Raw genomic sequence first — 17,590 nt, 5'->3', positions numbered from 1 at the left:
TTACCAACAGGATTCACTGCATTCCTTTTTATATATGTCCTCATTTTCAAGTCTTCCATGATGTTTCTTCAAATAAAAATAAGAATTCTTCCATTATTGGTTCCAAGATAATGAAAATAAGTGGATGCTATTACTGATGGGCATCAAAAACTAACATAAATCCATGTTTAGAGATACCAAAAAAATGTCATCTCAAAGAGCAATAGGTAGGCTCTGTAGTTGTGTATGTGTCACCAAAGCAAAAATATTATTCAAATCATTAGAATATGAGAAGTTCATGGTTTATTTTTATGAAGAAGCATGTCAAAAACAAATGACATATGATATACATGGGAAAAAAGACCAATATACCATTTTTATAACGTGAGATTTGAAATAATAATAATAATAATAACAATAATAATAATAATAATAATAATAATAATAATAATAATAATATTTCTGCCACTCAAATATGTGCTGAATTTGATTCTGGAAAAAAAGGGTATTATATATCTGACAACATAATTATTATATTGTAGTTATTCAGACTACCTGCAAAGTGATAAGCATCCTCTTATTCTTTGGACATGTACCGCTTAGTATAGTACTGCTGTAATTTAAAAGTGAATCAGTGACAATGACATCATGAGGTTCCATATTTGTCCTTCTCTCAAAGCCTGACGTATTGCACCAGTTTTCTTTGTAAGTCAAAGGGTGATTTCTATGATAGTCAGCCCTAATCTCAGATTGTTATCAGTTTTGACCTAAGAAATGAAAAACAAATCATAGTCTTATATAATAAACTTACAATCAGGGATTACTGGACAGTTATGCGCCAGTTATGCATTAGACAGAAAATCTGATAGGATAGTTTTGAATATTTGCTTTTTCTTAGCAACATTAACAAAAGTAAGATTTATTAAATCTCTAATTTACTGATATTTTAGTGAGTTCTTCTTTCTTTTTCTGGAAATTTTACTGGAAGATGCATCAAAAAATTCCACAATAAAAATTTGTTTTGATCAAAATCAATTGAATATTTTGCTATTTTTAATGACAAAAATTTGCTCTGTAAAATGCTGCAGTTGTCCACTGAGAAAGAAGAAACATCATTACATTTAAATAACCAAACAACCCAGGATAATAAAAATGCCTAACGGAAAAACTTCTTTCTTGTGATTTTGGGATCTATACTCCTTTGCTTAAATGCTTTTCATGACTGAATTCCAGTTGAGACTGCAGACTACAGGTTATGGAGTACTGTAATTGAGCGCATAGAAAAATTTAAGATAATTAATATATTCTTTTACTGATTAAAGGGGAAAGGGATGTCCTTGTTAGGAATGATGTCTAGTTGTGTGAGTAGCACTGAGAGTGTTACAACTACAAGACCCAAATAAAGTCTAGAAATAATTAGTATTCCAATCTCAAACTTTAACATTGACCTTCATACTCTGTGACAGGAAACATTTAAAATTTTATTTTTTTTTCTTAAATAGCCTCACAGTAAATCAAATAGCTTTACATGGAAAGAAGAAGTCTCAAACCACAGTTTAAGTGCTACCACTTCCCTCATAAAAAAAAATAAAAGTTAAAAAAAAATTTGTCTTAAGGGATCTGAGCACATAAGGTAAGCAACTATGTGGGAAGGACCTTTTTCCATGTGAAACATAGGGAGGTGGATGTGAGACTGAAAAATATTATCATGGGTCAGCCAGAGTCACTTCAATATTACAAATATCATATCTTTCAAGACAGTTGTCTGGAATTAGTGATGAAGCCAACATTGACAACAGGGAGCTTCTATAAAGAGAGCTCTAAGGTTTCCTTGCAATTGTCAGCTAATTAAATAAATATTTCCCCCTCTCTTTAATTTATATTCTTCTTCCATATATGTAACCAAAGGAAGTCAATAGAGAATATTAATTATGTAGTGTTGTCTCCTGCTTTTTTCTTTCTTTTTTTCGCCAAATGTGAAATGTGCATGTTTTGCAGCTCAGATTATAAAACTTTTGAAAAATACTTTTATTTCTTTTGTGCCTCCAGTATTTCAAGTATTACAAATTTTCTGTAACATTTTGTGGTTTATCTTGCCCATTTTGTTTTGTTCCACATTCTTCTTCTTATGACTATGCATGTCAAATATCAAAATATAAAAAATAACATTATAATATAATCTAGTCTAATCAAATTTGGACCAGGAAACAAAGAATATACCCTACACCTACTAGAGAGAATAATTTGTCTTGGAAGCCAATGAGTCATAAAATCATAGACAACTCAACATGAACTCCCACAGCAATCCCACGGCTACCAAGACTGATATGATGTCTGGATACACAGAAAGGAGCTGCAGAAAAAAATCATGATGTAACCTTGCTTCAATGCACAGGACTGGCTATACTGATACTCAAATATTTTTTTCAGAGTCTACTGTTCAAACTTCAGGTAGTTTGTATGTTAAAAAAAAATTAATTGGAAGAAGTACTCGAATTAGTCTCTTGGTGGAAACATAATCCCACATCTGAGACTATTACATTAGGTGTATTCAGTCAATTGAGAGAAATTTGTGGTGACCGATGTACATGGCAAATTTAATTGAGTCTGGGGAGGTTTTTCTCCATGAGAGAAAACTGACATAACTGTCTTTTCTATATTGAGACTATCCGTCTGTGTCCACACAGCTTTTAAAATCATTTTTTAAACTTCATAGCTCTCTCAAACTGACCAAATATAATCTTTACCCCTCCATGTAGGACACACCTCCAATTGCAAGGTAATATATTGAGATGTTATAAAGTCTTGAAAATTGATTCCTTATTTTTAAAATAGGGGAACTAGTGTAATTTTTCCAGTAAAGTTCCATAATACTATCATTCCTTATTTGCCTTAGTCAGAATAAAGAATGTATCCACATAACAGTCACAAATGGGTAAACCTTCTAGCACAGTTACCCACACTTTTATTAAGTACAAATTCGAGTTTTGAAAATGTTTTTTACAATTTGTCTCTCCTTCTTTAGTTTCCTAAACTTTGATTTTTGCCTCCCTTGATGAAATTTGCGCTTTCCAAAGAGCAAATCTTGTCCTTATCAAGATTACTATATTTTTTTTCCTTCAAATCATTTCTAGGGGGTAAAATTCATACTGATAGTGCCTTCCAGTGTTTTAGCATATCTTATTGAGAGAGCTTTCCAAAATCAGATAGTGGCATACTCTAAAACCATGATGTTACCTATACTGACTGTAAGATACGAAAAACACATTGATTCCTAGAAAAAGAAATGCTGCATAGTGTAATAAGAAAAAAGTACAGTCAAGTTCCTTGGGATAAAATAACTTACATGTACCATATAAAGTAAAGAAAGATCTGCTATCAAGTTTTTCAATTTCATCTCAGGAATTGTATTATGGGGGCATAGTCAGTTTAAAGTGGTTCTTGCAGGGACAATCAGAATGGCTCACATCAGCAGAGGAAGTTTAAAAAAGGAAATATCCTTTATGAAGAGCAAGAGAAAACCAACCAGAAACCCCCAGGCTAGAATTCAGGAAACTGTTTGCATATTAAGGGATTAGCACAACATTCCCTTTAGTGTGCTTTCCTTCCCATGTCTGTGAGAGCTTAGCAGCTATGGACAGTTTCTGATGTTGTAGATTGCAGGCCTCCATTTTTTTTGTTGGGTTTCTCCTTGTCATTCTTTTTTCTTTAACTAATTGAGGATATAAATCCCATACAGACAGTATATTCAAGAAAATTCATATGAAGTTCTTTAAGGAAAGATAAAAGTTTTACAGGTTTTTATCATGGCCAGAATATTCTTTTTAATATGTATTTGAACACCTTTTATAGACCACAACAGCCATTTCAGCCCCAAGTAAACTATTTGATTTTAAGAACAGATGTTAATTAAGCAATGCAGCATATTTCACAATGTAATCTTTCCCAGGACAAAGTACAAGAATATGAATTAGGTAAATTTTATACTGCAAGAGGATTCTTGCCCAAAACAGAGTCTTAAATGTTTTAAAAGCATTGTCACAGTAAAAGTTATCTGGTATAACTAATTCTGTGTCATCAACAAAAACATCATGTTGAATCCTGTACAAAAAACTTATCTCCCATTCAAATCAAACCCTATACCACCAAAAAATCCCCAAAACAAAACTAAACCCCCATAACAACAACCAAATCAACCCTCCAAAAAGCCTCCGCAAAACCCCCAAAACAACAACAATAAATCAGTGACTCATTAGTGCTGGCTGACTCTTAAATACAATTAGCTGATCGTGTCTTCCAAAAAGAACATTAAACTTCTTGCTTCATTTGTCTTATTTCCTGCCCTAACATCAAAGTTAACACTTCATGCAAATATCTTCTCTCACTTCTGTCACTCCATTTTAATTAATAAGTCATAAAATGCTGAGTGTCAATGCTCACAATTCCACATGGCTGCCTAGTAGTTAGCTCTCTGATTAGGCAGACAGTTGTCTCATCTAAACCGTAAATATAAACATGAAGCTAATAAACTGTACCAAATTTACATTCCTAGATTTAAAATCAAATATAAAAAATTGTCTAATATCATGAGATGAAAACCAAACGGTATAATTCTGTGTAAATTATTCTGTGAAAAAAAAGAAAAAAAAAGGAAATTGTTGTGATTACTGTATGTCATGAGCTATACCTCCAGTATCATTTATTTAAAAAGACATAGGTAAAAAACCTACTTATTAATAAAATCACTCTTTCATTCATAAACTCTGGCTTCTGATTGTCCTGGTAATGAAGTCGTTAATTAGCACAATTTGTAGAAGAATTTTGTCCTTTCAATAGTGCAGGTTCTCAACATTTGGATAGTTGTGCTTTAAGTTTTAGATGGACTCGTTGCTTCTCCTTGCCCCCTTGACTCTTTCTTCTGTATTCTTCATACAAAGTAAATTATCCTCTGGCATCCTAAGGAAAAGTGGAAATAGAAACACACTAAATAAAGGAAGAATGAATGACTAGATGACAAAGGAAGGTTTATTCTTATTTCTAGATCAACAACATTTTTGGTACCATATAGGTATTTAAACACATCCTTCATAAAAGCACTATTTCATAAAAGTGGACATTGGATTATTGATGTTTGCAGCTTGACCATAGCAGAACTGAACAAATAATCTTGTAATTTAACAATAATCTGCACTTCTCTTTGTAGCAGAAGAAGTATCTTAACAACATAGAAAGTAATTCATATACTGCCACATCACCTTTCGATATTGATCAGAAGTATATGTGTCTGTCCTACCTTGCTGCACTAAAAATGAACACCAAAAAAAAACCCCAAAAACAAGCAAACAAAAAAACCTAACCCAACCCAACCCAAACAACAACAACAACAACCAACTAGACAAAAAAGGCACCAACCCCAAAACCCACAGATGGAAACTTATCCTATCCCTCCTCGGAATACTGGCTGTGAAGGGATGCTGGCTGATGTGGAATCTCTCATATGTTTCATGTGATGCTTTTTTAAGCTCTCTGTGTTTGCACCACCAAAGAGTCTGATGGGAAGGAGTGGTCTGAAATGAATTGTCAGTACTGACAGTTCAGTTAGCATATAGAAATTGTTATTATGAAGAATAGGATCACACTGTCACATTTGGAGGAATTTTCTTGAATAATAGGGCTTAGGAAGTGTGGAAGCTGGATATTTTTGAGGGATCAATTAATAAATGCTGCACTGAGAACAATTCACAATACAGCTGTTTACCCACATGTATTGCCATACTGTTGTAATGTTATATTTATTTTTCAGCTATGTACACACGTTTATTTTCAAGTTACATATAATGAACACAAAAGAATATGTGTAAGGAGAACAAAGGTCACAAAATCACTGCTGTTTGCCTCTCCTCCAGTCTGGGATAACAGGATTCACAAGAAAAGGCTACTGAAGCCACTTCTCTCATCTGTCCAATATCACCTTTCTTTACATCTTCCTATGTGAGCGGGAAGGGGAGGAAATTTTGCTTTAACACTTACCAAGTCACATATTTTTACAAAGATCTTTGGCTGTAGTCTAATACTCAATGTTTTCATCACCTTTCTGTTCCATCTTTTATCTTTCCTTTTCAGGTTCCTGCCCCAGTCTTATGAAGCCTCTGCTGGGTGTTTTGATCTTTTTCCTTCCACACTAAATGTTCCTTCCCAGGGGGTTAAAGGGAAGGGTAGCAATATTGCTGCTTTTATTTAGGCTTTGCAGCACAGATTTAATCACACACACACGTTCTGATGGAAGATTCTCCCAAGTGCGTTCTAACAGCTCAGATTTTTCGCTAAACTTCTAGGTAATCTTTCTTACTGTCTAGCTTAGATTAGACAGTGCTTTAGATGTGTCTTTAATGATCAAAATCAGATCAGAATGAAGTTCTACAGACACTACCTATGGACTATTTTGCATAACAAGATCCCTGGAGCAGTTTTTTAAGATGTCCTTCTTTTTGTATCCTTGAACTGCAGGTACTGTTTTGTCCTCTCAATTGACAGCTGTGAAATTGGATGGGCGTGTGTCTTAAAGACGCGAATGCAATTGGACTCTTAAAGGTCTAGAATAAGTGATATTAGTTGCAGTCAAAAACACTCCAGGGTGCAAAACTGAATGTAATGTTTTCATACACATACAAAATAAACAACCTCGGGACTAGTCTCAAATGAAGAACTGTAATTACAGAACTGAAGGAACTTAAAGTTAGTAAGGTAGCAGTGAAAACTGACCAAATTAATTAGAAGATAGAATGAAAGCATCCCAAGGCACCAAAACACTGATATTAAAGCAAAGATCAAATCCAGGAAACTGGATAAAAAATACAGAATATTTTATTGTAGACTCACTGCAGAGATATCCAAATTTTTAAATTTTAAAATATCAATAGCAGCTTGAAAGCACATTTGTTCCCTAGGGATAGAAATCATTTGCAAAAGTACAGGAAAGTCAGGAATCTGTAGCTTTCTTAGAAGGTGGATAGCATCAAGGGACAGGACTTTAAAATGATTAGATAAAGAAGGGATAGCAGTGGTATATGGTGTCTTCTGTAACATAGTTCAGAAATCGAAAAATCAACATGAGAATGGAAATAATGCCCCATTGCTCTATGCTATTAAAAATCAAACCCAAGAAAAAGTCTTCTAATATTTAAAATAGAAGGCAAAATACAAATTACACATCTGAAAAAATGATTGTTCTTTCACTGTTTAAGGATAGGGAGCTCAGAAGAAACCATTGTGAACATTTATTCCTGCATAAGACTCTGGTGTCCATTTCTGACTAAGCTGAATCACGCAAAAAGTAGTTGAGTTTTTTTCATTTTTTTATATTTTTATAACTACTGAAAATATGAGTTTCAAGAACAAAGGAGTTGGTTGGTAATTTTCACTTTAGAAAATGCTATAGGAGGAAAAATAGAAAAGGTGGAGTACATGACCATGAGTAATTTTTGGTTCTCTTTAAGGAAGGTTATCTTTAAAGTGTTCATCAGCATATTTATTCCTAGAATAAATCCAGTAAAAATCCAGTAAAATCTCCATTCCCCCAAAGAAATTAAAAAACTGGTATATAAATAAATTAGTAAGTGAGATACTCAGAAGTGAGGTCAAAGTTATCTCTGCACAAAAATAGAAATAACAGCATAGAACTGGCCATGGGAGGGAATATCAGGTGAGAAGCATCTGTACTTATTTTTCGAACACTATACTGGGAGAAATAGTTCCTAAATCCAATAAGACATAGAAACTGATTGTTTCTGGAGATGTGTTCAGTGCATTAGATTTAGGGAATAATAAAAAACAAGTAAAATTTTTTTTAAAAAATTAATAATTGCAAAATTTGAGTTTTGTAGAGTTAATGTTGTCTTTAGTGGGGGGTGGGAGGGAGACAAAGCAGTGTCTGAAGTGTCTGATGTGTCTGAAGCCAAATAACATCTATATTTGAATTTGGATACTTCTGTCAGCTTTCCAGCTGCATCATAACCTACCCAAAATTAAAGCAGGCCTGTTACTAAGAAAAATCCCTAGAGAAAATGATTCCTAGTCTTAGAAGACAATTTCTTTTTCTGTAATTGCTTTATGCTGTGAAATCTTTCAAATCTCAAGACCACAACATCAAGTCTGTGCTATTATTTTTTCTTTAAAAGTGTGGTATTTATGAGGGACTGAAGTGGAAGTTCAACTAAAAATCCCCTGGTAGCAATTTAGTTGTTCCACATGCAAACAAATGCTGTGTTTAAAACTGTAAATTGCTGTACACATAAGGAAACATTTACAAGTGAATACGAAAATAATGGGTTCCTTAGGGAATGCTTCCTTTTTTTGTGTGTGGATTTTTGCACAACATAGCTACAACAGTTAAAGTTTCACACCTAGCTCCTGATGAACAGTCTCAGACTCGACCAATCTCTATTTTATTTTCCTCCTCTATGGTACCCACGCAGTGATATCTCACTCACTTCAGTTATATACAGTTTCTCCTCAAACTACAGGGCACAACAAAAAGGACATCAAAAGTTAACCACGCTTCTGAGCTGCATACCAAATACCTCAGAAAATCTGTTGACTTATAAGCCAGTACAAAAATGTCCCTTCAGATTTATTTTAGTCAGTTAACAAGTACATTCAGCGGTTTAAATGCACAGGAAGAGAGGTTTCCGCTCAGCTCACGGAAGACAGCTAAAAGAGCAAAAACGGAAGAGAAAAACCACACATGAACAAAGCAACTGCACCTGAATCACAGTTTGGAGTACTGCCACTTTCCTCAGCAATTACCTTAGGTGCCCCCTGTGTGCACATCAGGCTGGTAAGATGGTGTTTGTCCTTCCCTGGAAGCAGGAAGGGCCTGGCAGTGCCTGGACCAGGAGGAAGCCCGCTGCCATGCCCATGAGTGCCTGGATCTGGGCCACACTGGGATCAGCATCCCCATACCCCAAGTGACATTCTTGTTCTTCCAGCCTAGATCTGACATCTGGATTAAATTCTGCATCTTGGTGACCATTCTTTGTCACAATGAGACAGAGAGGACTGTCATACCACTGGCTCAGTTATGCCTTTTGTAAGCATCAAGTTATTTCTAGCAAGTACAAATTTTGCTGGTTTTATATCAATCATGCTAGTTTCATATTAATCCCTTGGCAATGCTGAACACTCAGAATTCCTAGTTTGAATCAGATGCTAGTAAAAGTCATGCTTTCTGTATGCTTCTTGCCTACTGCTACAAGCTTTTTCCACGTTGTAAGGCCTTATAAAAGTATTTAACAACTTTAAAAGAAGTATCATTTTAACAGAGTGATAAAAATAATTTTATTCCTGGGTGTCTTTTCTGGAAGATTTCAATAAGCAATCTTAACACACAAATATGGTTCTAACTTTCTATTGTGGAGACATTAAATTTTATTGATTTTTCATGAAAAAAAAGACAAGTGTCTTCTTTGGTAAGTTTTACTTTTAATTTGTATTTCTTAACTACCTTTTCCTGAGGTAGAGAAAAGCCATTGCAAGTTAGATGCATTTCTGTATTCTTTGAGATACAGAAATAAACTATTAAACTACTTAATAATAAATATTCTATACTGTTATGTATACTTCCAAGGGTAGTGAAGTGTATAAACATTAATTAATCACTAATTCACACATGGAAAACATTATCCCATCATAATATTCTGCTAATTTGATTAAAGAGGAAATTGAGAAAAATTTAACTACAGGAAAATAAACTCTATAAGGATCAGAATGTTCACAATTTACTACCGACCTATTGACATAAATAGACTTTTCATGAGTAGACTTCTCTCATTTACAAAAATCCAATAGCTTTAGTAAGAAAACTATGTAATATAGCATAGTATAGCATAGTAAGAAAACTATGAGGCACTCAGGAATAATTAATCAGTTAATCAGCTGGTGAGGTGATAGCTTTTCAAGAATTGCCAACTGGGTTTTGGATTGTAAAAAAATAAAATTTTCCCTTTTCTGGTGGTGGGGGCATTTTCGTAAAATATTGATCTCACTTCTGCCTCTTCTCTAACCTTCTCTGGAACTGAGGTAAAATCCATTTCATCTGTGGATATTTGGCTTTTAAAAGTACCCAAGTAAAATCACAAAGTCACAAACCTGCACCACTGTTTGGTTATCTTCAGGGTAAAAGAGTGTTTTCTTATGTTCAGGCAGAATTTTTGTGTTTTGATTCACGCCAATGCCTCTTGCCCTTCCGCTAGGCACTAACGTGAAGAGCCTGGCTTTGTTACTTTCTATTGCCTCGACCTTTTCCTTTTCCGGGCTGAACAATCCCAGATATCTCAGCCTGCAGCACATGTTCTCATTAGCTTCTCAGTGCTTTTGCAAAGCAAATGGTATTTTCAGTGATATTTTTTTTACTTATTCTCTAAAGCCTGACTTTGTATTTGTTAGTATCACGGTAAAATAACTTTCACTTTCAAGAGACAGAAGAATGACTCTGTACTTTGAAATTAAGGTATACCCCTAACTCATTTATTAGATTATTGCATTCTTTATCCTTTTCTCCTTCAAAAAGTATTATAAGTGTATTGTTCATCTACCTTAGTACTAACATCTTTATTTATTGGGGTTTTTTTAAGTAATTTAGAGGCTGTCATAAAAGTAATTCAAACTAGTGCCTTAAAATTGGAACACAGACAGTTCCAGACTCGTTGTTTTCCTCTTGACCAAAAACATCCTAAGTCAAGTCCATTTCCTCCATGACAGATGAAAATACATCCACTCTGGGTTTTTTCTGTTACTAGGAAATTCTGAGCAATGAAATACAATAATTTATCCTTGATTCTGTCAATTATAAAAAACAGAGAAGAATAATTTTTTTATCAGACAGTACTCAGTAATGAGCATGCCTCAGAATGTCTTCTCACCGGATACTGGCAAGTAAAGAGTGTGACAGCAGGATGTCCTTTGGGAAGAACACTCAGATAGATACAGTATGGAGTTAATGAAAATAAGAATGAGAAGGGGATGTGTATGTTGGGAAGATGAATAAATATTTCATGTTCTCCCCACAGAACTATTTTTCCTTATTATTCATTTACACTTCTGATTGCCAGACAATTAACCTCCTCCTCCCAGTTTCCCAGACTCACTGTATGATAACTAACTTTTGCAAAAGAGAAGTTTCTGTGGTTGAATGCACACCTGGTGAATGCATGCTCCCGTCCTTATTATTTTCTGATTGTTTATTTCAAAATAGGTAAAAATAAAACAAAACAGAAAAAACCCAAACAACCACAACTAAAAAAAACCAAAAAAAAAACCGAAACAAAAACTTCCATAAGGAAAGGTAGAAGACAAAATTAAAAACAATCTTTAGTAGGTAGAAAAATTTAGACCACTGTCTGCCTGAGAAATATAAATCTTGGAAAACCTGAGTGCTGGTGCATTCCACAGGTGTTTTTTGCTGCTGCTGATTCAGTTGTTCAGCAGCAGCTGATCAATACGTATAAAATATTTCCTCTTTTGTACTGCTGTAAAAAACCACACGTTTTTTAAGCTTAATTGCAGGTATTTTTGCTATTTATCCCTCTTGGAAAATTTAGATGTTTCTGTAATTCTAATCTTTATTGAGAGAGTTTATCTGAAACTTATTACCTACACCTGTAGGGCACAATCTGAGTAAAGTTACAAGAAAAAGGAGTGATTTTAATGAAGAATTTTGATCTGTTATAAAATATATTGATTAAAAATAAGTCTTTTCATTGGTTGAGTGACAAATTAAATTTCCTTCTCTAGCTTTTGGGACAGGATAGTAATAATTTACCAATTCTGTTGTGAAAAAAACCCTAAAATAATCAGGTAACACCTCTTCACCGTCCCTTATTATTGAATAAAGATGAACTTGAGAGCAGTGAATGATTTTCCCTCCCCCTCTAGACACCAACATGCTAATAAATAACTAAAATTACAGATGAACTAAGCCTCCCATACCAGACCAGCTTCACTAAAGTTAATTACAACTCCTGTGTTTCCAACTGTAAAATAATCTGCATTCAAAGCATGACATCCATATAGGGAATACACTGTTCTCCAGGAAATATCCAAGATATTTTGTTCATATTTGTATTTCCATACTGTGAATGGTAAAAGGTTTAGCTCCACTGCTTATCTTACTAATCTGGGCCTTCTTATTAAGCCAAGCTAATTTATGAACATTTATCCAACAGTTTTTTGGAATGAGCATAAACTGGGATTTCCAGTGATGTGCTATGCTCTGCAAATTACTTTTTTTTATAGTCTATTTAATGTTCTATTACAGATACCCTTTTCCCCTCCAGTAGTACTGATATCAGGATGAGGAAGAGCAGTCATGACTTCAGACTTAAAATTCACGTAATACATTTTCCAGTTCCTTACTTGAAGTGATCCTCTATGTGACTAGAAACAGCATAAGGAAAAAAACCTGAGAGTTATTTTCTTGTTAATGTATAAGTGTTGAGATTGTACTGAATATTAGCCCATCAGTCTCCACTTACAACTTATATTTGTGGTGCAGAGAACTTTGGTGAAGTTGCTGCTAAAATTTGTAATAATACAGCCTGTTTTGATATTGGTCTCCAGTAGTCCGATTTTTATGTTCCCCTAAAGAGAATCAGGAATATAGCTACATGTGCAGGAAAAGAGAGAAGACACTCTAAAACCCTTTTCTTCCCTGCTGATCTCCCACCAGGCAAAAGAACACTCTATTGTCTGTTGGAGATTTAATATAAAAAGCATTCTTCCTCTTCCCCTATAAATTGCCGTGCTTTTAGTGCTTACTTTCATTTACTGTTACCTGAACTTTTTGTTTCCATCTTCTTTCCCACAATTTTGGCTTTCACTCACCTTCCAGCTGCTATGCTACAGTTAGCAGAACCTGCAGCTACTGTAAGCAAGCCTTTCTGTGATCCTTTTCTCGCTTTAGATGGACAACCAAGTCAGCATGAGAAGATAGAAGATGACAGAGAAAAGTGACAAGGATGACAACTGATAGAGATAAAAGTAAAGGGGAAAAAGACATTGAAAAAAAAAAAAAAGGAATAAGATGAAGACACAAAAGTAGAGGTAGCAATTTTTGATTGAGCTGAATGGCAGAGTACTAGGGCATCTTATTTTAGAAATATTTGCCTGTATTACTGAGTATTTTACAAAGTAAAAGTTTCAGGTGGATGGGATTGCATATATGGCATGAAGGAAAATCAAGAGATATTAAACACAGGACAAAAACTAGGACTACATCATCAAAAAGTTTAGAAACGCTAGCTTTCTTTTTATTTAAAAAAAAATACTTTGTTTTCTTGTGCATGGGTTTTTCCTAGAAGTCTTTTCTCCTGACAAGCAGTAGCAGTTTGGGGGTTTTGGGGAAGGTTGTTTTTCATTGTTGTTGTTTATTTTTTAGAAGAACTACCCACTTGAAGCTGCAAGTAAATCCTGAGGGAAGAGAGTGATGGTTATGGAACATTTATTAGCAAAAGTACCTAATATTTCTTTATCTGTTTTCCAGGATCAGTCACAATATGTATATCACCTCATGCTCTCCACATATATGACTCTATGAATTTAACCAAATAATAAGAAAGAATAAGATCGAATTACTAAAAACTAGAGTTTTCTTTTTCTTCCCTTTGGTTTTTAAATCTGTGCCTTAATTTTCAATAAAAGTATTCTTTTTCCAGATCCATGAAACCAAGAAAAGCGTCTTCCCCATGAAGAGCCCTTTTCTTACAAATGGTATTTACTTGGACATTTTAACACCCATAAGCTTTTGGTTTATGCATCTTTCTCCATTATCTAGTTATTTCCAACTGCAAAGATATATGAGAAGCTGTCTATAAAGCACTCTGCAGGACTAGTTCACAGCTGCCAATATACTTTTTTCCCTCAAAACTGAAAGCTTCCCTCTGTTTTCAACTACAATCAGAGTAGCTGTAACCCTCAATCTTAGAGCATTCCCCTTTACGGCTCTGTCAATTCGTTGATGATATCACCAGGGTATATAGCACAAAAGTGCTGTTGTTACGCTTCAGCCTTTTTTGCCAGGAATATATCAACAAAATCTAATTTTATTCATCTATTGTTCCCGGTAGATGTCAATGGTCTAATGATTGCATACTGTTTACATGAGCCCAGGTGACAACATTCAAATAAATGAAGCAAAACGGGATGTCAAAGTTGAGCATTTTCTTACTTTGACATTTCAGAGTCATAAAAAGCTTCCTAAATCCGGAATGACTGTGAGATTATTGGCAAAATAAAACCAAGAGCAAAAATGAGAATCACAAAGGAATGACTTGTGGATCTAATCTCAAGAGGATTATTTCTCCTCCCTCACATTCCCCACTCTTTGAAATACTGATTCTAACTGCAGCCAGAATAGCTTAGGAATAGGATGTAATTTTAATGTCTGGTTCCATTGCATTAAATTAAATCACACCAGGACAGCCCTTCTTTAGACCATGTTTTCAGAGTGTTTTATAACTTGGTAGGACAGTTTCTGTCTGCACTGATTTAAAAACTGAGTGGTAACCTGACACTCATATCTTGTTTCTGGGGAAAAGTGGTTTGAAAAATGTTTTAGACTATACTAAGAGATATTCAGAGTCTTAAAAATATGTTTTAAATTCCTTGGTAGATCAGGTAGTACCTAACTATTTATTTCCCTTTTAAATTCTGTAGCGGATTTATGTGCAATATTACCTTTCACACAACATAGGTGTAAATGTATCATAATTCTAGAACAGACAGGCATAGCTTTTAAAAGTTAAATGGTGAAAAATGTCATATGGATCACTTGTTGAGTTACCATCTCTCAGTTGTTCACCAGTCATTTACTGTCATCTCCATATTATGAATGCTGTGGTTAAACTCCGACAGGCATCTCAGCCCCGCCTAGGTACTCAGTCACTTTTCCCTGTGGGATGAGGGAGAGTATTGGCAGAGAAAAAGTGAGAGAACTCACGGGTTGAGGTAAAGATAGTTTAACAGGAAAAACAAAAACCATGCATGCAAGGAACAAGGTATCTGTTCACCACTTCCCATGGGAAGGCAGGCGTTCAGCCAGCCTCAGGAAAGCAGGGCTCTATCACATTTAACAGTGACTTGGGAAGGTAAACACAATCACTCTGAACATCCCCCTTTTCCTCTTCTTCCCTCAGCTTTACGTGCTGAGCACGATGCCATACGGTATGGGATGTCCCTGTGATCAGTTGGCCTCAGCTTTTCCAGCTCCGTCCCCTCCCAACAACTTGTGCATTCGTAGCCCCCTCACTGGTGCAGCAGAGTGAGGAGAAGAAAAGGCCTTGACTCTTTCTAAGTACTGCTCAGCAATAACAAAAACATCCGTGGGTTATCAACACTGTTTTCAGAACAAATCAAACCATAGTTCCATCGTAGCTACTGTGAAGAAAATGAGTACAATTCCAGCACAATTCAAAACCCTCAGCGTTTGCCATATGAAACTGTCTGTAGAGTACAGAAATAAACAATAGTTCATGGGAAGTTTTAGGATGTTATGATTAATTTCTGGTGAATGCTTAAAACTTGAGAACAAGGTGTGGTGCAAACAAATACTTAAATACACAAAAGCAAAGACTCTAATAGTTTTGAAGGTGGTGAGTTTGTTGTTTTTTTGTTTGTTTTACTCAAAATAAGATAAATTACATTAGACCAACAAAGACACAATTTTTCAAATACTTGACAGTGTTGTGAGGCTGCACTCTGAACACTAGCAATAACAGTATTATACTAAAAAATAATTTATCACTTGACTATAAATTGAATTTTGGCTATAAACTTAAATAAGAATTACCACAAAGCAGAGCATTGATTGCAATTTTTAACTTGTTATCCCATGTTCACAAGGATTTTGACTTGATAGAACAAGATGAAAACAGGGATATCATCCTGGGGAAGGCAACAGATAACTATTTTGGATGATCCAGGCCATCTAATTTACTCATTTACACTTTGCATAGAACCTAATCTTGTGTGTCTCCAGCTTTATTTACTAGCCACCATTTTGTATCAAAAAGTAAACAGTTGACCATTACTCACCTTCTCCATTGTTTTCATGATTTTTTCATGTCATTTCTGTCATGTTCTTCTTCAGTTGCAATTTTTCTAGTTTGAAAGGAACCAAGAATATTAAAAAAAATCTGTGAGGTCCTCAAAAAATAAGGAGGTTGACTTCCACTTTTTTTATGCGCTTTATGTTTTCTGATTCTTGCAGGATCCTTGGAGAATAAGCTGGAAAATTTTCCTCAGTGAACATGAAAGTTGCAAGATTTTTTCCCTGTTTTATAAAAATATGTAAAGATGTTCATTGGAACAGGGAAAGAAGATAAGATGTCTTTCTTTCAGAATACCTTTATCATTTCATGACAGAGGTACACTCTGATAACCTCACTATTTGCTGTCTTTATGAACACTATAATGATCCCAGAAAAATAGGACTTGTGCAATAGGAGAACTCACCCTTCCCATAAGCCCCTCTGATCTGGTATCACAAGCAGCCACATAGCAAGTAGAAAAGTCCCTGGTGTCAGGTACTGGTTAAAAGAAGCAGGCAAAATCCTTCCCTACACAGCTTTTGTTCAGGGCCTCATCCCACACACTTGCTGAGAGAAATTCATGGTAAACCTGCCTGTATGCTAACTGGCACTAACAGATGATGAAAGCAATGAGTATAGGCAGAAGACAGCCTATCCTGTGATATTTTAGAGGGATATAAGACCGATTTTCTTCATTTTCCATGAAGAACTGAGATAAGAACTTCTCTAGTTGAGCACTGTTCAAGAACCATCTGAATGCAATCCTGTGCAATGTTTTACGATGACCCAGTTTGTGCAGGTATGTTGGACCAGATAACTGACTGTGGTCCCTTCCAGCCTTATACATTCTGTGATTCTATGATCACAGCATCTCTAAGAAAATATTCCCCTTTTCCTTTAACTCTCTTTAGACCACACATAAGGAAAGATTACCATCTTTCTGCTTCTGTAATCAATACTGTATTCCTGATGAGTTTATCCATTTGATGAATGAATAAAGAAACAATTTTCCCTCCCAGCTAAGAAATAATTTAGAAAACTTTCCTAAGGACTTGAGTGGGGACAGTATGGATATCACATGTCTATTAAAATGTCCATTAAGACCTTCTCAACTCCATGGAGGCTATTTCTATATTAATCTACTCTTTTCTGATTTAGTAAATCCAAATTTTGTTTAGTCTTAAGGTGTGATATGCTTATGCCATAAGTAGAGTCTTTTCCATGGGACTGTTATGAATTTTATCCTTTGCAGTTTGCTACTTAACTATCTAGTTACAGTTTTTCTGTGCAGCTATACTTACCCCGTAAAACCCTTTAGATATTATATCCTTAAAGCTTTTAGCATAGCTATTACCGTTTATGGCAACATGTTATTGAATACACCAGAGTACAGCTGAAAACAGATATGCCACTTTGGCTTTGGACATTTCTCTCATACTACAACATTGTCTAATTTTCCTAGAAGGAATTAGTACGAGAATACATGAAGAGCCAAATTCTCTTTGTTTGTTGTGGTCATTCCATTATAT

The sequence above is a fragment of the Chiroxiphia lanceolata genome, chromosome 1 (assembly GCF_009829145.1).
Source record: "Chiroxiphia lanceolata isolate bChiLan1 chromosome 1, bChiLan1.pri, whole genome shotgun sequence".
In the NCBI taxonomy this organism is placed as follows: domain Eukaryota; kingdom Metazoa; phylum Chordata; class Aves; order Passeriformes; family Pipridae; genus Chiroxiphia; species Chiroxiphia lanceolata.
The sequence above is the reverse complement of the archived record's forward strand: the minus strand, read 5'-3'. Positions refer to the sequence as shown.